We start from the raw sequence: 22,767 nt of genomic DNA, 5'->3' as shown, positions 1-22,767 counted from the left end.
GCTTTTTTCGACCCCCTAATCCTCTATAAAAGCTCTCAACATACCATCTGAAATGATATTAACAAAAAATACCCTGTGCTAGCCATTAATTCTAAGTACCCAGTGTTGATCATTCCTGCTAAAAACCAGCATCTTTTTCATCTAGAATAAATGTCAGTCACTACTCTTAGACCCTAGATATTCTGCTGAAGTGTTTTCTTGCTCTGCTGTTGCCCATCTTCTCTTTATCTGCCCTGGTTTGGTATAAATAAACATGCTTACAGTAATGAGTGGATATTGAAACTTCTCCCATGGAGATCTTATGGAGAGAGACAACTTTTCTCTAGGTATAGTACAACAAAGATGCTTATTTCCCTGGCAGATCTCAACAAAAAATATTTGTTGATTTGAGATTCACTAAAGGGTTTTGTTATTGATCAAAAGAGCTGTAGTGGTATCTTCACTTAATGCTCCATCACATTCACAGGCAGCTTCACAATCTGTCAAGGTTTTGGACACACTTTATCTCATTATCACTAAAAAAAGTTGGTAAAACTTAGTCTGTGCTTACGTGCCACACTTGTCCTCGTTCAACATGGAAAAAAGAAATTAAAAGCATAAAATAGCTGCAACTGCCTGATACTGGAAGTTAGGATGAATTATTCTCTACACTTCACTAAAAACATGGCTTATAAAAGTCATCCTCATGCCAGAATTTGCTGGTATGGAAGGAACTGCTATTCCTGCAGTTGATCTAGTTTGTTTACAGATAAAACCCACAAATGTTGTCACGTGGGAAGACATAGCCTCCATTATTAGAAAAGCTGCTGTTTGGAGCCTAGACACTGAAGCAAATCCTTGTAAAAATGAGATGGTCCTAATTTGTGCTCCTCTCTGATTTCTCATTGGCAGCTAAACTACCTGGACTGCCTGTATAAGCATTTGACAAACCAGGGAAGGAAGGGAAGGCAGCCCATAAAGCTTTTTTCTCACTCCCTAAGGTCTGCTATGCAGTCCTCTTGACAGACCCTATGATTAAGCCAGTAACCCAGTCTGGCATCTGGTGATAAGAGGAGAGAGTTTCATTTTGTATACTGTAGTCATAATTACAGTTAATATAACTTTCCCAAAGGTCCTCAGCTGATGTCAGTGCTTCCCACACTGCTGCAAGTGACTGGAAGCTGAAATATGATCAAGACAACCGAGACAGCTGAAAGGTCATGGCAGCATTGCAAATATGCTCCTTTTCATGCTGCTGCTGTCAAATGTGGCCAAGCTTAAAGATTCAAGGGTGTGATTTGCATTTTCAGTACATGTGCAGTACTTGTTCTTAATGCCCCAGTACACATAAATAACTTTTTTTCCCTCAAAGATTCAGGGGCTCACCAATGGGGAATGAAGGAGACTTGCCAGTAGCAACCTTCAGGGAACTATTTTACACCTCGTGCTAATCATTCATAGGTGCAGAGCAGACTGCAGAACAAGAGGGTGGATAAAAGACAAGATTTATTGATCTGTTTTCCCAGTCTTATTGAAGTGAATTATAAAGTCACCCAGTTATTAATCCGTCTAAATTAACTAGTAGGGAACCTGTTTGTAGTTGGACTTTGTGACAGAGGTGGAAGCCTAAGAGCAGGTCTTTAGTCTTTAAGGAGACACTTGTATTTGGTTGCCTGATTAATTTACGGATTAATCTCTTGTTCAGCTTCCTTTTTCCTGTGGTGTCTAGGGAGGCAAGTCACAGTTCAGCAACACTGACAAGTGTCAGTGATGTAGAGCATTGGACTGCAATGCTAGTAATTGTTTAGAGTTCTCTGGAATGAACACAGTAAATATATCCATATGAAACAAATCTAGTCCTAGATTCTTCAGGAATTGTCAGATGTATGTTATGGGTCCCGTAATTCAAGCACAGTTGGTTTTTCAGTTTGAAGAGACTCTTTGGTGTGAAGTGTGAATTGTCCCTTCAGCAGGAGACAAAAAACCTTGAGAGAATAACTTCAGAAGGCATTAAAACCACATATGAATTACAATGCCAGCGGACTTCAGAGTTACTTCTGTACGTCAAAGGTAAATTTATTTAACTGCGGTGTAAAGGCAGAGTGCAAGCAATGTATTTCCCTTAAGGGTTAGAGACCTGCTAATTTAAGATAAGGCTTTAATGGCGTGTGTATAATGCAAAACAGTTATAAGGTAAAATTGCATATCTATAATTTTCAGTGCATGCAAATGATAGAGTTTGAGCAGACATGAAACATAAATGGACAAGCTAAGTCTGCTTTGACCAGTAACTGATTGACATAGATTGACACTGATCCACAATGTCATGAACTCTCCTGAACTTATACTGTCTAATGCATGAGTCAAACACAACAACCCCAGAATATTCCCTTTTTCTGCCCCAGTCACCTTAATGGTGTCTTTTACAAGCACATTTTGATGAGGTCCCTATAAACTGTTGTAAAGAGTGTGCAGTGGGTGCACTTGCACTCTACTTGTTCTTTCTGTTCCTGCTGTCAGAAATATAAGAAAAAAAAAAGGAAAGAAGATGAGCATACTACCTAATACTTCCATCTTGTTCAAATCATCACTGGTGGGGTTGTTGAGATCATCTGTTCCCATACTGTTTGTTGCAAACAGCTGACTGAGCAGCACTGTCACTTGGGCCATCAGTGATGCCATCTTGTACCTACAGTGGACCAGCAGTTCTCCAGAAAAATGGCTTATACCTTGGGGAACAGATGGAGAGGAAATAGTCATGGCCAAAGTAAAAGAAATCAGGATTTATCACTACAGCTTCTGTAAGTGCAGACACTGTCTCTTTATGCAATGGGCACCAATTCCAAGCATTCATTTTTCTGGTGGCATCCAGCAAGGTGAGTTTGAATGGACATGCCATTTAGTGCTGCCTCCCACACACCCCAAGGGCCAGCTCTGTTTTCCTGCAGGCAGTTCTGGTCTGCTGCCCTTGGCTGGCTGTGTCCCATGCAGAGCTGTTGCTGCTGATAGACCTAGGGAAGCTGCTGCCATGATAGCCTGTTCTGGAATGAAATTTCTTCTTGATCTGGAGCCTGCACATTGATGAGCCTGCTGCTGGTGTTTGTTACTGCTTATCGCAGCCCCAACATTTCCAGTGGGATTCTCCTCTTTCAGTGACACTTGAGCTTCCTTATGAAGGGGCTTTGTAGTGCAGAGATACCCAGCTGGGTTGCAGTGGTCCCTCAGCTGACCTCTGCCAAAGCAAGACAAATGCATGAGGAATGTAATTAGTTTTCTGCCCAGAAAAGTGAGTCTCAAAGCCAGAATCACCTCTGAAGGCTCACAAGAAAAGGCTGCCTTGTAAGCAGTCTTCCACCTTCCCCATGCACACATTTGCCACCTTGCTTTGCTCACATCCTTCACTTTGTCCTCTCAAAATTTTTCTCAATTAACTCAAAAATTTTGTGTTCGTTAATTATGACTAATGCTGTCTTCCTTCGCTCACCTTCCTTTTTTCATGGACTAGAGGGGTTTTTTCCTATGCTCTGCAGTCTCCTCTAACATCATTCCCTGAGCAGTGCTGTATATAGATAGAGGGGCAATCCCAATAGCTGTTTGTCATGAAAAAACTAAATACCTATCTCTTCTGGTGGTGGCATTATGTGTTGAGAGCATAAATTTGTCAACCTTATTTTTCCGTCATAGACAGAATGTTTTTACCTTGAGCTCTATTTGCTGCATACTTCACTGCACTGAATTTTTCCAAAGCTAATTAGATGTTGGAATGGAAAAGCCTTCATAACTTTTTCTGTGAAAATGATTTAGTGGCTCCCTCCTGTTTCTGGCCAGTAAGACACTGAAGGAAGTTTTGACGGGAGAAAATGTAGTAGACCTTCTGTGCATCACAGCCTCCTTCACTAAAAGACAAAGGATTGTAGCATTATTTTTGTGTTAGACTATATTTGTTTTTCTGAGGGAAAGAAAATAAATGCATTCCTAGAGCCTAATTCTAGATATGGGTTTTCCAAAGCTGTGTAGAAGTGCTGAGTGCTCTCTCCCATCAGACACTGAGTTCCTGTCAAAGCTGCCTCGAAAATGCTGTGTGTTCATCTTGTCTGCACTGAAAAAATTAGCCCAAAATGCCTCCTTTAGCCCTGGAGGTTAGGAGAGACCTAAAAGAGTTTGGTCTCAAAAACAAGTTGATTTCATTAATTTCACTACAATAGTACTCTGGAGCAGATGAAAACAAGGTTCTTCTGAAAGAATTGCTTTTTATTTTGGAAAAACTTTGAGGCAGATAAATTTATCCCAACTTGGAGTGCTTTTTGATATATTTGACTTCAGGCATTTGATTTATTTACAATGAGCACTGAAATATGTGGAGCTATGGTATTTAAATGAATTCCTTTCCTTAGGAGCAGTGCCTTCCTTATTTTTTTTGTAGAAAAATGAAGTGTACCCTTAGTTGTGGGAGATCATTGATTTTTCAGTGAGGAAACTCAAAGTGACTGTAGTTCATCTAAGGTCACTTTGTGAAAAGTGCTGATAATGACCAAGAAGAAAAATCTTTGAACAGGGATCGTTGGCTAATGGTTTCACAGTGTGCTTAAATGAAGTCTTGCTTCTGTACCTGCCCACTCTCAAGTGTGAGACACAACTATTCTGTATGGCAGTCACCCAGTGGCTACCTAAGAACCTGCTTTTTCTTTCACTTGTAACCTCCCAGTTATTAAAATAGGCATTGAAAAAGGAGGAGACATGCATGAATAAGTAAATAGCAAGACAAAGCTAAGTTTTGTGCACATTTGCTGAGTGTTAATGTAGCTGGGACCACCACAAGTGCCCTGCAAGTACATTATTTATTTGCATTTGAGTTTGCACTCTGGCTTTCTTGCCTCCCAGAATCTACAGGCTGGTTTGACAAGTGTGCAGAGCTGTGAATGCAGCTGGTTGAAATCCCATTTTTCTTGCACTTCTAATTTAAGTAAGGAAATAACATGATATTTTGTTTTGCCCAGCAATGGAGGAATCTCTGTGCCTTGAAGGAGATTTGCTAGGCTGTTACATGCATGGAGTGATTAGATAAATGACTGTAGCATCCTGCTTTAATACTTGCTTGGTTCCAGGATAAACCTACTCACTCTTTGGGCGGAACCTACCAGCAAAGTGATGGTAGGGACTGAGCCCCATTTTTCTCTTCACAGAAGTAAGCAGTAACCCATGCAGACCCAAGCATGGCCAAGAGTCCACAGTGGTAAGACAAGTCAGGGACCAGTTGCTGGCTTGCAGGATATCCTGTTTCTGCAAGATCAAGCAGTATGAAGGTAGGGAAAGGTAATTTAAGGATGCCTTTTGTAAGTAGCAAGGAGAATAATGTAATGTGCTTACTTTAATGACACTAATTTTGCGAAGCTTTTGAGAAACAGTATGAAATGAAATTGTTTTAGAAGACAGACTGGTTTGATCAGAGCATGGAAGCAGAACGATGGCTGGGCATCCAGCATATTACCTGAGAATAAGCATATTCATCAGGGTAAGATTTTATTACCTTCAAAGGTACTTGCCATTTGAAAAAGACCAAAACAAAGCATCCAAAACTGTGTCTTTGCTGAATCAAGGTTGAACTTGATACTGTTCTTGTCTGCCCCTGGAAAGGAAAAATCTGTGAAATTATTTTCATCAATTCTCAGTAGAGACTAGTGGTACTCTTTAGAATAGCCTGATGCTATTGGGATAATCTTCATTACAAAAGCTGATGTGGGAAATCATTATTCTGGATGTTATGGTCACATCTGTCAACCATTCATGGACTTCTGTTCAGGAAACTTCAATGACAGCTAAACACAGCTTCTCACCTTCTGCCCCGACCTCTGCCACACAACAACCCAACTCTAGTGAGACGGCCCAAAGGAAATTGTTATTAAGTTGTTTGACTGAATCTTCTGAGCTACTTTAATTCATCTGTGGAGTTTGTGTTTTTTGTAAAATGAATAGCTTTTTTGTTGAAAACAAATTTTCACTTGCAACTGTTTCTTTCAAGTATAAAAAGTTGATTCTAGATGTGATTTTCTGAGTAATGGTGCTTGAAAAGCTACTGAGGCTTTCTTTTTTTTTTTCATTTTTCTTCTCTGTGCTTAGAGACCAAAGTAAATTGACATAAATTTCTTTAGTGATTTTTTTTGTTCAGAGACCATTTGCAACTGAATACTATTCTTTCATTTTGGTACAATTATAGATGTTTTAAAGCACTAGAAAAGTCTGTAAAACTTTCTTCTTGCCAATTACTTTTCCTCAAGACCTTGGCATATGCACACACATATATGGTCCAAATTCTGAAGGACGTAAAACTAAATTGTGCTTTCAGATCATTTTAGTGAAGTGAAAATTTTCAAAAACACACTTTGACATTGACCTGGCTCTAATCCAGATGCTAACACATTGTTAACATTAACAAGCCATAAGAAAAATGGTCATTTCAGTGTATGTATGCATTAATGCCATAAAATATATTAATAGGCTTGGAGGCATTTTTATGTTCTGTACAGAAAAAGTCAAGTCTTCACTATGTTCTTAGACCACTAAATTTTAAGTTTTATATTTAAGAGTAATCAATCTCAGCAAATTATGTTAACCACTTGGGAGTTGAGAATTATTCTGTATTTTTTTTCCCTTTTCAAGAATACCAATTTTCAATAACTACTGAGACACAGCTTAAGGAGTGAAGGGAACATCATCATTTCCTTATATATGTCATACAATTTGTGTTGAGTCCTATTCATTCTTCAAATTTGCTTTAAATTAGTGAGCAATATTCTTAATATATGGTATGAGGTATGTAAGAAAAATAAATTTATTTCTTCAGTGGGTGGCCCACACACAGAAGTCTGCTTCTAGTACCATTTTTTTTTACTTACTGTGTCAGTTTAAGGGTCCCATGGGGATAGTTCCTCTTGCATTAGCACCTGACTTACAAATAATCTGGCTGCCCATTTCCACAGGGAGCCAGGGCTGTGAGCTCTGAGAGCAGGAGACTGTTTCTCTCTCAGCCATTTGACTCTGAGAAGATGCATTTTTCAGCAGACTTAGAGTTCACAGTTCTACCTGATAAAATATAGCTCTCAGGCCCAGCACTTCCAACCTTTCAGAATTCAAAGGATGCCTCAGCATTGCTGAAACAATCAACAGACTGTATATGAAACACTGCTGCAGCGGCTTCCTTTAGGCTTCTGCAATCTTTGGCTACATTCAGGTGCTTTTCTGAATAACAGAATGTGGCAAAATCCCCCATTTTGAAGCCATCAGGAACACAGAACCTGTTGTTTTTGGCATTCCTTCACACATTAATATATCTCCATTAATATTTTTGGAAAATCACATTGTTTCTGCACTTCACGATCCAGCTGTTCCTGGACTTTTTATTGAAGTCTCAAAATAAGAATTTACTTTTAGTATTGCTAGGAGTACTGCAAAAATGGTTTGCTTTGCTCCTTCAGCACCACTGTGAACTTTTCATGTGTACTAATCTGTTTATCTAGAACATGTTGCCTTCAGTGAGGAAAATTAATGGTGAGGTTTTCATTTGGCTGCATTTCCATATTGTGAAGTTTAAATGGGAATTAAAGGATATTACAGGAGGCTACAGAATAAAAGCACTGCTGGAATAAATAGCCCCCATTATAAGCACACCACAGTCTACCTAAATTTGAACCCTTACTTAGAGCTTCCCTAGTGTGAGGATACCCATCCCCTGGGTGTCTTGCAGCCCTTCTGAAGAGCAGTGGACATGCCTTAGGAGCAGCAATGCCAGCAGGTAAGGGAGGTGATCCTGCCCCTCTTCCCAGCCCTACAACTCTTACTTTGAGACATGATACTATAGTAGGCATAAAGCTAGTTATGCTTTGTCTTTTGCATATAAAATAACGCAAGAAGGACAGGTCAAGTGAGGTTTCTGTATTATTTCTGATTTCATGGAACAGCTTTTGGCAAGACTCAAAAAGAATCACTTCAGATGAGCATATTTTTCATGATAAAAACAAAGCAATAAAGTGACTGGGCTAAATACATGATTTTCTCTCATCAATAAATAAAATGAAAGTGGAGAGAACATCTGTGACCACAGAAGAATTCAGATAATAGAAAATTTAACACATTTTACTTTTGAAGTCTTGTGCTGCATCTAAAGAGATGGATCTCACACTTCCAGTTGTCCTTTCTGCACTCATTTTACTATGAAAAATACATTGGATATTGCTTTTCTGTAGACAAAATGGTTATTATTCTGCTGAATGTTAGAATAATTTAGACTCTAAACCAGCTAGATTATGCATCTTGCCACAAAGATTTGATTTGAAAACAGGCAGTAGAAAAGCATCAGTTATGAAATATTTCACAACTGCTTCAGTTTTAACTTTAGATCCAAAAAAAAAACTTATTTAGCAAAAGAAGACATAAGTAGACTCTACTATTAAAATCTAGCTTAGCACAGCTTTGTCATCCCAGCTTTGAGAAGGACATTTTCATGGTAACCTAATGGCTGGGAAGAAAAGGTGAGGGTGTGTGTTTAAGCATATTTTGGTTATCATAAATATCCTGAGAGGATTTTGAAAATCTGCTTTTGATAAGAGGGTACAGTGTTGTGCTTATCCAATAATAATTTTTGTTAGGAATATTCCTATTACTTACTAGCATTTGGAGTCATAGATCTAATAGCAGATCCCAAGGCACCAGAGACCAATGTGAAGTGAAACACTGGATTTTATAGCTTTACACACAGTGCCACTATGTTCTGTGTTCTTTTATTCTTAGAGTAATGCTGTGAGCATTCTGTTGGGAACCTCCACCAGACAATTCTAAACTTTATTTTAGCTGCCCAACTGCTTGTTTAGACAGTGTTTATCCTATTGAAACTGTAGCTAGAGTGGAGAATTTTTGCTTCATTTTAAGACAGATTTTATTTATCCATTCCCTATTACCGATAAACCAAGCCAAGGTGGAGGTAAAAAAAATACCATGACTTTACAACAGACTTCACAATGACTGGAAAATCAGTTCAAACCATAAAATTCTATCAATATAGGTATATGAATTGAAGTGATGGTGAATTGTATTAGATAGAGTAAACTGGTAAACAGCTGAAGCTAACTTGTTTATGCTCATACTGCATTAGTAGCATAAAATAATTATTGTCTAAATCTGAAAGAAAATTGTGATCCACCTAATGATTTAAAAATGTAATGTACTTTTTAAAAAGTCCCAGCCTGTTTCTTAAGAGAGCTTCTGAGTTTCTGCAGGATCAACAAAGAAGATAATCTTTAGGGGAGAGGATATTTAAGTTACGTTACAGGTTGAATTTTGTTACGGAGATAGAGATATTTTTAATATATGTATATACTCTGCAAGGATGATGGTGTACAGGGTGCCATCTGCTCATTTCTGCTCTTTCCATATTTATCACCAGGAGACACTGAAGTTTTTCATTTTCCTCAGTGCTCTGGGTTTCTTATATGTTTAAAGTTTTTCCTCTAAGACTTAGGAAAAAAACCCCACAGGCAGAACAGAGGGGTCAGCAAATCCACATACTCAGGGGAACAAAATAGACCAAGCATAACACTGGTTACTGCTTTCACACACCTGAAAAATGTGTCCAGAGGCAATGGCTGAGGATCCATATGCACTTATGTAAACGAAAATGCTTCTTTGCATTAAGATAACCCTTGTAAACCTATTTCCCAGAGAGTACTTGTAGCACAGTTGCATCCTTAACTTCTACAACTCAATACAATTTTTGTTTCATTGTTTTTCTCAACTAAGAAATCTTCTTATGAACAGTGTTTGGGGTTTTAGGCATTAAAAAAACTTTAAAACAATACTGGTTGTTTGGTTTTTTTTCACCTGCCTTTATTTTTCTGAATGTCCCAGTGATTTCTGATGCAATTTTTTTATGTGAATCCCTTGAGTGCTCCTGCTCAAGCAGCACAAAGCATTTGTCACCAGTTACATTTTTTCAACAATGTCCTCATTTTACCTTGCTCCTGTGTCAATAGCCAAACCAGCCCCCTAAGTGTGTTCAGCCATCTGTTTCTTACGCTGTTTGTAAGTGTTCTTATGGTGTTTGCTGGTCAAATTCTACATATGTCTTTTCCAGAGGTCTGCTACTGGACTAACCTGGTCCAAAGAAGAAAAGAAGGTCTGGAGATTTTGGTGGGAGGTGGAGGTGGGTTTGCTTGGTGGGGGTTTTTGGGTTTGTTTGCTTGTTTTTTCAGATTTGTGGACTGATTCATATTCTCCTTGGCACTGCTGCTTCTGAGACTTCAGTAATTAAGGATGGGCCATTTCTTCACTTTTCTGTAATCTGTGAAAAGCCTTTCCTTAGGTCTGTGGCCATTCTCAGGCTGCATGAATACATTAACTTTCTCAGCAGTCAGGTTCCTAGTTCCCATTCAGCTTACAGTGAATCATCTCTGGGGAGGCACTGTTGCCTGCATTTCAAGTTTGTCCTTTACAAATTCTTCACCTTGAATTAATTACTTCTCTTTATAGAAAAATAACTATTGGCAGAATCAAGAAAAATTTTTAGAAAATCACTAGAGTTAAATAAAAAATTACCTTGTTTTCTTGTTTGCAGTCAGAGATTAAATCCCAGTAACTCTGAGTAACTGTATGACCAAGGGACTGAGCTAGAAGAGACTCTTCTAGAAACGTGAGTAGCTGAGAAAGGCAGAGAGTAGCAAGCTGTGAGGGAATAATGTGCTGATAATTTGTATTAACAATAAATGTGCCTGTAAATCTCACATGCTTGTATAAAACTGTGAATCTTTCAAGGCTTATGTATCAGAATTGGCATAAATTATTAATCATCCCTGGAGAGAAAACAAACACCCAGAGGTGACAAAATCAGCATGTTCAAGCACAATAATAAAGGGAATTGAAACACATAAGTTAACAAACAATTAGAGCTAAAGTATTATCAGTTTGAATGTTCATGGCTAACAAACCACCCTCTCAACTAATGTACTTCTAATTTGTATCATTTTCTTGTGATTTAGTAGATGGTATTTGAGATAATTGTAGGTTGCTAATTTTAAAAAGTAGCAACTGGAGACCATGGCATGGGAAGCACTAGTTTCTGAATTACCCATAAAATGCATTGTTAACCAATCTGAGACTTTTTTCACTGTTAAAAGGTAATGTCATATCAGAACTAGCAGTTAGTTTGTCTCTACACAAAGCTATTTGGGGCTGTAGCACCACAGAATTCTGACCACAGCTGACTGCAGTGCAGGCAGAAAATATCACAGCTGAAGAAATAATCTATAATGAAGGACTTGTTCCACAAACGAGTCATTTTCTCATTAGGAAACATGACAATCAAGATTCTTACTAGCTTAATCATCCAGGTTCACTGATGACAAATTCTTCCCTGCAATTTCTCATCTTTTAAAGTTCTTGGATTAGTTATTGCTGTAGATCAGTTCTGTAAATTTAAACTCTTCAACTACAAATGTTCACTTCTGGAGAAAGTCAAAATTAGCTTTGAAAGTACTGGTACATAAGCTATGCACTTTCATTTTTCATGAGCAGGGTACAATTAAAATTTAATTATTTGTACGTTAGTTGAAAGTTAGCAGAAATTAAAGAAAATCTGCTAGTTTGGATTTTAATGTAAACTGAAAAACAAATTTAGTCAACATTGCATCTTTATATTGCTATAGCTCAGGCTGGTCCCATGATAATACTTGCATATTTTATAAGATTTCCCGTTTCTAAAAGTCATTGGTAAAGATCCAGGGCACATGATGAACACAGCCTGATCTTCCTGGACAGCAAAAATATTATACACCATGCTTCCAGGAACAAGAGTGAGGAAATGACCAATGTTGCATACAGATATCAGCTCTGCTGTGAGGGATACCTCACCCCAGGTGGGTTCCTCTTGTCTGGCAGCCCCAGAGCATGGAGCTGGGGACAGCACCAGGCACGGGGTCACAGCTGGAGTCACAATGAGCGCAGGCTGCTCATCGTGTGGAATCATGGCTGGAGACACCAGGGAAAGAGGAAGGAGGCTAAATGATGTAATTGGCTATGGAAGGAAAAAGCAAAACACAGTCAGCTGGTAAAGGTCTCTGGTGAATTACTTTTGTCCTTCCAGACACTGGTAGTCTGGCATAATACTGCACCAGGTTTTATGTGTGTGCCAGCTCACATCAGCCCCTGCTGGAGCCTAAATACACTGCAGAGCTGCTGACCTTTTTTTTCTCTTCTTGGTGCACAAGCCTGATGTAGAGATGTCCTTTTGCTTTGCTTTGTCCTATGCACATCTCATTGTTCTCCCCAAATATCATGGATAATGTAGAATTAACTCCATGCCACGAGAGGCAAAATAGTGATAATGCAACAGAGTGGCTAAAAATCATAAAAATCACTTGAGACAGACAATCAGCTACCATCACCAAATTGTCCTGAATTGCAGTTTAAATTTACTCTGAATATCAGAAAAGATAGATTCTTTAAAGACTGAGGGGAAGGTACAGCTTTGCCAATTGTTTCAGTCTGAGTATTACCCTGGAGCTAGTTGGGAAACAGGCTGTAATTGGAGCCACTGTTCTTTCATTGATTACTTTCTGTAAGTGCATCCTGCAGAGGGAAAGGCAAGAAGAATAAATTGAATATATTGGTTTTTTATGAAAACTAGGGCTGGATTGGTCTATCCGGGTTGCACACCTCACATGTTGGATGGGCCCACTCCTCTTGGTCTGGCATCTCTGGTTGGAGGCACCTCAGCAGCAATGACTTCTTCCCTTTCCTTCTTGAGGAGGAGTGAGTGGGGTGTTAGCAAAATAGTTCATAAAGATGAGGAAAGGGAATTGCTGCTACTCCAAGGCTGGTATATAGATCATTTAGACTGGAAAAGATCTTTAGAGTCATGAAGTCCAATAATCTGTGCTATGTCTGAGGTTAGACCTCTGTGCCATTTCACATGGACTTGGCATAAGTTTACTCCCTGCCAGCATCACTCTCTGTACCCTGGCCAAAAAACCCAAGGGGATCCAGGCCAGCAGACACTTTTGTTTCCTCCTCATCTGCTTAGACACCACAGGCTATATCTGCTCTGCCTGTGATGAAAGGGAAACAGAGTCTTGCATACCTTTTGTCCTCTGAGCAATTAGGAGCTGAGCAGCAAGTTAGCTTCAGACAAATGAAGGAAAGAAATAATCTCCTGCTTGTGTCCAGAGTGACCGTCTGGCTGACCGACTGCTGGCAGCGTGTCTCTCCCCAGGCAGCCTGCTGACAGCCCAGCACACATCAGCCTCATTTTCTGAGCGATTCTTTTCTGTTAGAAAAAGGAAAACAGCTTTTGAAGGCTCCTTGTTGGGCTCACAGCTGGATTTGGGAACCAGACAAGAACTTACCTGGGGCTGACATGGAAGTCTTTGACATAGCTTCACTTAATAGAACATTTCACATCCCAGACTGCAACATAAGGGAAAAACAGCAGTATTTCCATGGTGCTGTAATTCTGGCCACTCTTGAGATGTGTGCACTTAGTCTGACACAGGCTAGGAGTAAACCATGAGCCCTGTGGTACACGCTGGAGCAGGGCACCATGGGCTCTCCTTACCCTGCCCCGTGCCTTCTCTGGGAAATGTTCTTGAGGAAAATAAAGATTGGGACCAAAATAAAGAAGCACAAATATAGCAATGACTACATGGAGTAATAATGAGTAATTCCATGTTTGTATTCCCAGGAATTAATCCACAGGCAGCAGTTACAAGAATGTAATTATTTGATGTAAATGATGACTATTCTTATTAATAATGTTTATATTCTCTGTCTATGCTATTTGAGTTCCCTTTCTTATCATTATGGTAGAGGAGTTTCCTCTTTTAGAGTTAATTTCTACCCCTTTTTCTACCCCTAGTTTTCCATCATAAGAGAAGTAAGAACGTTCCTGAAATCTGGTAGCTCTGCTGTTCTGGACTAGAGCAGACAGCCAGTTCTGTTTCCTTGCCAGTTAGTGATTTTCTCATGCTGACAGATGTGCGAGACAGTGATAGATCAGATTAATTCTAATTTCTGAAGTGAGCCGACATTTGAACCCAGCTAATTTAAAATGTTCTTTCCGTGTTTAGTCTGCTCAGGCAATTTAACTGCAAATCTTTCTCTCAGGGCTGTCCTTTCAGCTCCTGTGGTTGGGTACATGGAGCCAGCGCTGGCCGCTCCCTATTGCGGCAAACAGATGCAAGCAAAAGAGAAGCTCACATGCATGCAAGCCCCTGCATTAATTGCCTCTTCTGCTTCAGCACAGCTTTGGAGGACAAGTCAGCTCACCCCTCACAGGGGATGGCTCCTCCTCACCTGGTCACCCAGGAGCCTGAGGGACATCCCTTTGGGAAGGGTGGTGGAGGATACGAGCTTTAGCCATCTCGCAAGGCACTCCTCTGGTTAATCCTGTTATTTTCTTGCTTTCCATGACTCACCAGCCTTACAATGTGATTTGAATCAGCCTAGCATAAATATTTTTTTAAAACACTCATTTGTCTTAGTTTCCACAGATGTCCTTTCCGAAGCTGCTTTCATTTCTCTCAATTCCTGTCTTTGCTATTTCACCATGAATACACTTGCAGGCCTCTTTCTAGGATATCCAAAGGTATCTGCACCAGAAAATGTCTCTTTTTCTGAAGAGGCTCTATAATTTTCATTGTAAATAATGAAAGCCCAAGATTGTTTTCAGTGATTTTTTTTTCTTTTAATAGAAAACAACCTCAGCCTATAAAAATTGCTTTAATCAGAATCTCAATGTTTCACTGAAAAAGTCTTGATGTAACATATTTCAAAAGTAAACATAGGCAGGAAGAGAATGCTTTTTCTTTTAACACTTGTTTACCATTTATGGCCTCTTGAAAATCTTTACACTCTAAATTTACACAATGTGAAATTAGTGTTAATTATGCTAATCTTTTTAATCCACATTCTTAATATTGACAATACTCTAATCTTTCAGCCACTCAATTGTTTTCACCTTTTATCTTCCTCCCAGCTTGATAAGCAATGAATCTCTTTCCACACTTCCTTTACTTTTGGTCTTTCCCCCATAAAGCATCTTAACACAATTTTATTCTGGTCCTCCTTTGGCCTAATAAATGCATTTCTACTGTAGCCAGCTCTTGTCATCCTTTTTCTTTACTCTCATCTGATTCTCAGAGGAAAATGGAAAGTCTTCCTACAGGTTTTCAAAGCAAAACCAGACAACTTTTCCAGTTATTCCATATTCTGGTAGAATTCCATATTTCTGATGCTGAAATAAGGTTAGGAGACTACCATTACATATTACTGGAACAATGAGAAACCAAAATGCCACAGAAAGATAGTAATTTTTAATTTTAAAAAGTCATTTTAGATGTTTCAGAAAGTTTTTCCATTTGCTTTTGAAAGCTTGGAAAGGTTTCAGAAGCCTTTGTAAAATAAACTTTTTTTGACTTCCTGAGAAGTTTTCTCTTGTCAGTGGCACTTTCTGCTCAGCCCCAGCCATGGCTGTTTACATTTTTACCTCCCCTGATGCTTCTGTGGACACCTGTGCCTGTCACAGGCTGTATCTGTGTCCTTTAGTCCTTCTGCAGCTGCAGTCACAGACCTGTGCAAGAAATTAATCTTTCAATGGATTTACAATCTGCCATTCTAATCAGTTCTTCCTAGACATTATATGCCTTTAATCCAGTTTTATTCACAGCTACTGGTAGCTTTGATGTTTTAAGCAAATATTTTTGTCTGTTATATTTTGCTTTTATTATCTGAGACTGAAGAATGCTGTTCTCTCTGTTAATTGTGGACTTCAACACCTCTTTGGGCAACCTTAGCAGATCCAGGGACAGCATTTTGAAACTGTGTGGTCTCATATATTAGAACATAAAAAATAAAAATTAAATCTTGCAAAAAATTCTAATTAAAAATAAGTGTAAATGAATACACTTCTTTGTTTCTGAAGATGCACACCTTAAAGAGTGTTTTTCCTATCAGAAGCACATAGCATATATTTTACTGCTTTGGAGAAATGGTTCCACTATGTGGCAGGTAATAAACAGAAACATTTACCTTAGTAGCAAAGTCTCTTTTGCATAAATTGCATACCTTTATTTTTCTCTTTGCCAGGGCACCCTGGCAAAATTTAACCTCTGTCAAGCTCTGAAGAGAATGTGCCTAATTTCTGTCTCACAATACTTCTTAGCTCACTATAAATATAGTGTCATTCTTGAGCAGCATTTTGTACTGAATCTGCAATGTCTAACAAGGGAATTGTTTCAACTCATTGAATAAATGAAAATCACTTGGGATTCATTCACAACCTGATTTTTTTTCATCATTTAACTTGCTCAGTGTCTTGATTTTTTTCCCTTTTCCATATACAGGTATTTAACTATTTATTCCACAAAGCCTTAAAAAAGAAGGAAGGAAAGCTCCCCATCACATAATTTGTAAATATTGAATAAGTGGATAATAAAGCATGATAGACAAGACCATGATCATATGATGTGACAGTACTGTTTAATAAGTCCTTTCAAGAAGTGTTTGCTTCATTGTCTTGGATTGTCACTGGCTGGTTACTTCAAGTTTCTTACTGTTTCTGAGAACAGAAAGTCCATGGGGAGCCACATTGCCTTCTGTATCACTGGAATTGATTTGTCCTTTTGTGCCGCTGCAGAAGATGGTGATTGTTTTCATTTTTCTACAGAAAAAATTTTGGTAAGCATTTTTAACCGAAGGAAAGCATCTCTAATGCACTTTGTGGGGTTTTTTACTGCTTACAGGCAGGACTGCAGGTAGGTAGGGAGCCCTGTGTGACTTACAGCCTAACAGTGCTGGAGTCTTTATCACAGGTGACACATCTTCCAGACACTGGGCAGAGAAATCAGAATTTCTATATCAACTATGCCCAGAACACTAAGCCAGACCATCCCCACACTGATTAAGATGTGTGTCAATGCACTCTATCAAGTGCTCAGGAAAGGGCAGCTCTCTCCTCCCTCACCGTTGTCTTCTTCTGCTCCTTTTTTGCTCACATATATGTGGCACTGAAATATTTCAGATCATGTTCCTTGTCTGGTTCAACACACACTGTCAAAGAAGGATTGGAGGGCCTGGGGTGCAAACTGTGCTTCAGTGTGCTTTTGAAACAGCTTGGCTGTGCTCTGCTCTTGAATCATGATAAACTGTAAAATGTCAGGTCAGTCCTTAAAGAATTAGTAAATGAGAGAACAAGGGCAGGAGGAGTGAAAGAGGCTCCTGATGAAATATGAGGACAGAGATTGCACATCTGTACTGGATATTGTGCTATTTGTAAGTATATTTATATATCTTTTAAAAAAACAACCCAGATTTCTGAGAATAGTCAGCTTTAGGAAAACTGATGACTGAAGCAGAGCAAGCATTAGCTTTCTCATTAAATGCTAGTTACTGATAACACTTGACTGACCTACATATCTCTTCAACAATAAAAAGGTATTTCTAGAGCACCTGGGGAAATTAGCCGTGGCTAAATTTTCTTTAGCTTTTAGAAATTATGTTAATCATTTTATGCCTACAAGTTTCATAATGTGGTTTGAGCTAGGCAGCTGTTGCTTACACTGCTTGTCTCATGCAATGCAGCAGAATTGCATGAGAATGAGAATGAGAGCTTCAGGATCCAGCCACAGCACAGCAGAATATTAATCAGCTAGCTAGCATCCTGTTTGGTGCACAGGAGGAGTGAATAAAAGATCTGAAATGTTGAAGGAGCCCATGGTGTGGTACAGAACCCAGCACCAAGGGAGAAGGAACCTTAACCTGTATGGCCTTCCCACTGCTGCTGCACTCCAAACTCCCCTGTGCATTCCACAGGGAGACTTCAGAAGGGATGGATGGATGGATGGATGGATGGATGGATGGATGGATGGATGGATGGATGGATGGATGGATGGATGGATGGATGGATGGATGGATGGATGGATGGATGGATGGATGGATGGATGGATGGATGGATGGATGGATGGATGGATGGATGGATGGATGGATCCAGGGCTTCTGTGCTCACCAGAAGCCCTCTTGGCCCCTTCACTCCTGCTCTTTGAGCCCAGCCCTGCCAGGAGTACCTGCTGCTTTCCTTCCCTGAGCAGGGACTCAGGGCCAGGCAGGGGAGTGCAGGGCAATGGGGCACATCTCTGTTTTCCATTGTGGGAAGGAGGGTAAAACCTGCACAAAGAAGGCAGAAAGGAATTTTACCAGATCACATCTGAAACCTGAATTTTACCTGTATTGCAAAGAAACCCCCAGTCAGTTCTGGCTGCACACCTGACAGCAGCATTTGGAAGTCTTCCGTAACCTACAGTAACATTTCTGTCTATACCTGTTTATACCATGTCTATACATGTTTATGCAATTCAATAGCCTGAAATATTTTTGAACAACCACCAGTGAATTTGGACAGGTGGCAACTTTAGATACTAGTCTTCTGCCTTGTCACAGAATCACAGAATATTCTGAGACAGAAGAGACCCACAAGGATCACTGATTCCAACTCCTGGCCCTGCACAGAACCCCCCAAGAGTCACACCTGTGCCTCAGAGCATTGTCTGAATGATTCTTGAACTCTGCCAGGCTTGGTGCTCTCACCACTTTCCTGAGGAGCCTGTTCCAGTGCCCAGCCACCCTGTGGGAGAAGAACCTTTCCCTAATATCAAACCTGAATTTCCCCTGACACAACTTATGCTGTCCTTTGGGTTGGTTAGATGCCACAAAGTAGGTGGCAGTGTCTGCATTTTTTTACATCTTCCATCCTTTCCAAAGGGAGTGCTGATCGTCTCTCCTTTCATCCAGCACTCAAAAAAGTCATAATTCAGAATTATCAAACATCCATAATTCATAAGACCAGACATCCAAGTGAATAAACCCTGTCCTGCTCCTACCACTTACTTCAAACCTGCCATATGACTCCTTGAGGTTTGAGTGGATGTGCACACATCCTGTGCCTTCCCTTCTGCAATCAAAAGTCCTGCTGAAAGGCACAGAGAAACCTGGATTATGAAAAATGGCATATAAAGAGTAGCATGTAGCATCCATCTGACTGGCATGTGCCTACTGTTGCTGCTCTTCCCGATCCTGGGGGTGCAGAAGACAAGTTCTGTTTTCAGCCATCTCTTGATGTCAGCCCAACACCCTTCAAAAGCACCACAAGCATACTCACAGCAGCACTGTTAAATACAGACAGCAGAGGAATGATTTGGAAGCAGTAGTATTTCCCTGTTAGACTCTTGTGTCTCAGATAATGAGATGCATGATGCCTGCCTCGTGCTGATAGCTGGGCTATTGCTTGCTTTTTATAAGGAATGATTTGCTGGTGAAAAGCCAATCAGCAAAATGCTGAATGTATTTACTATGTAATTTCATGTGAAAAGAGATAGAAGCAGCCTGTATCCTTGGATAATAACTAAATATTGATTTTCTAGTAGTTGTTTTATCTTCACCCAAATCGTCATTTATTAATGGAGACAGCTCAGCCTCTGGTTTAAATAGGATTTGCTGAAGTTTAAGTCCCTATTTCTCTTACACTGCAGCTTTAGGTAAGCAAGGGGTTAGTAAATCTTTTCATCAGTGGGCACAAGGCAAAGGTATTCCAGACTCCTGTGGTGAAGGTCATGAGCTTCGTTGTTTGAGAGAGACAGCAAAAAACAGTGACAAGATTCAGATGCGAAGAAACCCAAGAAACACTAGTCCTTCATGCAACATACATTTAAACCTTGAAATCCTTGGCCATGGAGTTTTAAGTGTTTGAATAAGCATAAAAAGCAAGACAGGTTTGCTTGGTCAAGCTGGCATTGAAATATAACAATTTTGAAGCATTCAAAGACTTATTTAACATAAATTACCAGTGTGCAGTGTGTGTAGCTCTACAGAAAACAAGAGGTACTGGGGGGAGTTGTCATGATATGCCTGCTCTGTCACTATTCTCTCCCCATCAATTATTCACTTCTTCTGGCCCTCTGGGGTTAGACAGACCTTTGATTCAATCTTGTCTACTCATTTTGATGCTCTAAAAAATGAGCTCCTACATTCTGTAAGTAATTTTCAGTTTGACCTTCTATATACAGAAGGTACAACCTCTGATACAGGAAAGACAATTGATGAAGAAAGAGCTTGTCTTGTTACCTTGCTGGTGAATAAAAATAAGTTACATTGAGTCCACATTCACAGTTCACATTTCTGAGTCAGCTATGAGAGAAAGTGAATGAATTGGAGTATAGGGCACCAAGAAGAAAAGAATACTAAAGCAGAGAATCTAGGTTCATCTATCTCCTACAAATCAATCAATCAATAAGTAAATATCATCTTTTTAAAGATCTCTTGGCTGTTTCAAACTGAAATTGGAGATTTTTGTCCCCAATATTTTAAGGGGAGGCAGGATGCACTATTATTTGACCTCTTATAACATGTAAAATTGCTGCCTTCCATGGCAAAGAAGAAAATTATGAAAGACAATTAAGTGCTCTTGTTAGCAAATACACTTAAATTAAAATCCTAAAATGTTCCTTACTGATGAAAACCATCAAGAAATCCCTTCTAGCTACATTAAAATGCAAACATTTTATTGGAAATAGATATTTCCAATAAAATGACAAGAGGGTTTGGGTTTCCATATCCATTTTATCACCCTGACAGTCACCAGCTCAGTTAACTCTCTCATCTGATGCAGTAGAAGAACCTCAGGGCTGCCAAGGCTTGAAGACAGAAATAAGTGTCTGCATATATAAGATTATAAAGCATCATGAAAACTCACCAAAATGTTGTGAAATCATGTCACAATATGAAAACTAGCTCTCAGAATGATGCTTTTCATTGTGGTAACTTTTGTGATGGACACCTCTCCTAGTTGTTCCCAAACCTGTCTGGAGAACAGCTTTAAATGGATGTCCAGCCAGTCATGTAGTACCTCTCTAAGAAAACCAAAAAATGTTAACCTTTGGGCATGATGGATGTTTATGGTGATTCTGTGACTAGTTTGGATCAGGCAGATGGAGCACTGTCATTCCTATGTGATTTGTCCCTCTGGAAGATCACAGGATCACAGAATGGGTAAGGTTGGAAGGGGCCACAGTGGGTCACCACCTCCCTGCTCAAGCAGGGCCACCCCAGAGCAATTGGCACAGGATTGTGTCCAGAGGGTTCCTGAGTATCTCCAGTCAGGGAGACTCCACCATCTCTCTGGGCAACCTGTTACAGAGCACAATCATCTGCACAGTAAAGTTCTTCCTCATGTTCAGGTGGAACTTCCTGTGCATTGGGTTCTGCCCACTGCCTCTTGTCCTGTTGTTCAGCACCACTGAGCAGAGCCTGGGTCTCTGACACCCTCCCTTCAGATACTGACAGACAAAGGGTCCTCTCTCAGTCTTATCAACTCGGAACAGACCAAGCTCCCTCAGCCCTTCCTCACAAAAGAGATATTCCAGTCCATGCTCCAGTGCCTTCATCATCTTTGTTCCCCTTTAATAAACCCGCTCCAGGGCTTCATTGTCTCCTTTGAACTGGACACCACCCCAGATATGCCTCACCAGGGCTGAGCAGAGGGGCAGGATCAGCTCCTTTGCCATGCTGGCAATGACTTTCCAAATTCCTTTCCAGGATACCATTGGCCTTCTTGCCCACAAGGGCACATTGCTGGTCCACTGCTCCCAGAGCTGCTGTCCAGAGGCTGCCTCCCAGCCCATACTGGTGCAGGGGGTTATTCTTGCCTGGTGCAGGACCTTGCCCAGGTGAAGGACCCTGCACGTGTCCTGGTTCAACTTCAGATTCCTCTCTTCCCATCTCTCCATACTGTCAAGGTCCTTCTGAAGGGCTGCACAGCACTCCCAGTAGTGATAAAACCCACAAATGTTGAGGCAGAAGGGATGCCATCCTGGAAGAGATACTTTCTTCTCCTTTTTGGCGCATTTAAATGCCAAGCCTTATTTTTATTTGTCTTATTTTTACAGGACTGTGTGGTATAAAACACATTCATTGGGCTAACTGCTGCTCCTCTGCACCATTACAGAACCAGAATAATTTCAGGAGAATTAAGTGAAAACACCATATTGCCCAAAAGAAGTGTGTGCACAAGCACTCACAAACCAACCAGGCTGTCGTTTTACAGAAAATGGTTACAACAAAAGGAAGAATTCAATTCCAGCAAATGTTTTGATCATGTCTGCTCACGGAATAATGAAAGAAACCCAAACAATACAGTCTGCTCTGCACTAGAGTCAATAAATGCTATTGAATTACAAAGAGAAGAATTCACACCTACAGGTGTTTTTTCATGCTTTTTTGTTTACTTTTTCATCTGGTAAACTCTTACTGATCTTGTACTGCTGTTGACTCATAGTCTATATGCTTGTCTGAAAAATATCTCCATGTCTCAATTTCACTTGAGCCAGTATCTCTTCTAGTTTCCACAGGATCCTATGGTTCTGAAGCTGGCTGCTTACTTTCTGCCAGTTCCAATGATAAAGAGCCCCAGGTCATGGAAAACAAGCAGCACTTCATGGATATCTTTTCTTCTTTCTTACTTTCAGAGAAAGAAGAAAAAAACATACAAGAAAAAGAGCTTTACCTAAGTTTGACTATTTTCTCTCTGTTTCTATGGGAACAAGTGCGGATGAAGGAGCAACTGCCAGCCATCAGCTGGATTGCTGAAACTCAAGCCAAGGAAACTGGCTGCTGATGAGGAGCTTCAGGCTTCATTTGGACTGTCCACTGGGTTGCTAAATTTGAAATGGTTTAATATTGCAGTGTGGAGAAATGGGGAAC

General features: G+C 40.0%; 1 non-coding gene across 1 annotated transcript; it reads right to left on the bottom strand.

Moving 5' to 3' along the window:
- Positions 1-18,707: 18,707 nt before the first annotated feature.
- LOC115485374 (U6atac minor spliceosomal RNA) lies at positions 18,708-18,807 on the bottom strand. Its single transcript, XR_003946134.1, has one exon. It is a non-coding gene; the product is annotated as a U6atac minor spliceosomal RNA (small nuclear RNA).
- Between the last annotated feature and the right edge of the window lie 3,960 nt (positions 18,808-22,767).

This window comes from Serinus canaria, chromosome 4 (genome assembly GCF_022539315.1).
Source record: "Serinus canaria isolate serCan28SL12 chromosome 4, serCan2020, whole genome shotgun sequence".
Classification (NCBI taxonomy): domain Eukaryota; kingdom Metazoa; phylum Chordata; class Aves; order Passeriformes; family Fringillidae; genus Serinus; species Serinus canaria.
This window is presented reverse-complemented; position numbering and strand designations above follow the sequence as displayed.